We start from the raw sequence: 1,841 nt of genomic DNA, 5'->3' as shown, positions 1-1,841 counted from the left end.
TGAAAATTCGAAATACTGAGTTTCCAGCTCGATATTAATGATGTGTTATAAATCTGATTGGAGACTGAAGTCCATTTTTTATTTTTTAGAAAAACTTTACGTTTTTTTCATGTATCTGGCTGAATAGCTCTCCTTCTACGTATTCATCGGAACTAGCATATGTATTTCGGACACAGAAACATTTGTATGGGTAAAACTTTTATGAGTGTTGAGCTTCAGGCGAAAGAACCCTGACGGCGTCCAATGAATCCAGTTTACTTTCTGAAGTCACGAGAGGAAATTTTGCCTTCATCAATGTAAGTTTTCTAAATTTTATATTTTATTAATTTAGATGTTCATACATTTATGTTTATTTCACTAAATTTATTCAACTGCTCGGGTATCTATCAGACCGGAAAATCGGGAAATGAGCGGGAATTTTGTTCCCTGGAAAACCCCCGGGAATCTGATTCACTCAAGAAATATGATATTTTGACAATTGAGACGGGAAATTTGTGTGAAGAATTATATTTTTGAATTTAAGGCAAGAAATTTCAGTAAGTAAATATAATTTTTAAAATTGGGACATGGAATTCCCTAAACTACTATCATTTTGACAATCGGGACAGGGAATTTCAATTAAAAAACATCACTTTGACAATTAGAACGGGGAATTTCCGTAAACAATGATCATCTTGAGTTTGGAATAAGGAATTTCAAATAACAAATATGATTTTCCCAATTGGGACAGGAAATTCCCATAACGAATTATAATTTTAGCTTTGGGACAGGTAATTTCATTAAACAAATATAATTTTCACAACTGGAACAGGAAATTCCTGTGAAGAATTATAATTTTAAGTTTGGGACAGGGAATTTCATTAAATAAATATAATTTGACAATTGGAACAGAGAATTTATGAAAAGAAGTATAATTTTAACAATTGAGACAGGAAATTCCTGTAAATAATTATAATTTTGACATTTGGGAAAGGGAATTCCCGTAAAGAATTATAATTTTGACATTTTGAAAAGGGAATTTTTGAAAATAAATTTAACTGTGACATGGAACATGGAATTTCCGTAAAGAATTATTATTTTGAGTTTGGGACAGTGAATTTCATTAATGAAATATAATTTGACAATAAGGACAGATAATTCCCGCAAAGAATTGTAATTTTAGAAAAGGGACAGGGAATTTCAGTAAAAAAAATATAATTTTACAATTGAAACATGGAACTCCCATAACAAACATAACAAGTTATAATTTTCTGTTTGAGGCATAGCATTTCGATAAAGAAATATAATTTAATATTTGGGAAAGGGAATTTCCTAAACTACTAAAATTTTGACAATTGGGGCACGGAATTACAGTGAAAAATAATCATTTGACAATTGGAACATAGAATACCCATAGGGAATTACAATTTTCAGCTTGGGACAGGGAATTTCAATAAACAAATCTTAATTCTACAATTGGGAGAAGGAATTGTCGTGAACAACTATTGTCATTTTGAGTTTGGGGCAGGGAATTTCATTAAAGAAATATAATTTGACAATAGGGATAGAGAATTCCCGCGAAGAATTGTAATTTTAGAGCAGGGATAGGGAATTTCAGTAAAAAAATATAATTTTACAATTGGAACATGGAATTCCCATAAAAACCATAACAAGTTATAATTTTCAGTTTCGAAAGGGAATTTCATTAAAGAAATATAATTTGATAATTGGGACAGGGAATTTTTTAACTACTATAATTTTGACAATTACGTTTTGATAACTTCCCCTTAAATTAAATACTAAAAATGTATGGGCAAAATTGAGTTTTATAGCAAATAAAGTTACATGATTAAGAATTTTAA

The 1,841-nt window shown here is 29.7% G+C and overlaps 1 protein-coding gene across 1 annotated transcript in view; it reads left to right on the top strand.

Annotated features, from left to right (window-relative positions):
• The first annotated feature begins 220 nt into the window (after window positions 1-220).
• LOC117176470 overlaps window positions 221-1,841 on the top strand; it is a 16,004-nt gene continuing 14,383 nt past the window's right edge. The window contains exon 1 of the mRNA XM_033366721.1: window positions 221-296. The gene's annotated coding sequence lies outside the window, so the exon portion shown is untranslated. The remainder of the gene's footprint in view (window positions 297-1,841) is intronic.

Source organism: Belonocnema kinseyi, chromosome 7 (genome assembly GCF_010883055.1).
Source record: "Belonocnema kinseyi isolate 2016_QV_RU_SX_M_011 chromosome 7, B_treatae_v1, whole genome shotgun sequence".
NCBI lineage: Eukaryota > Metazoa > Arthropoda > Insecta > Hymenoptera > Cynipidae > Belonocnema > Belonocnema kinseyi.
This window is presented reverse-complemented; position numbering and strand designations above follow the sequence as displayed.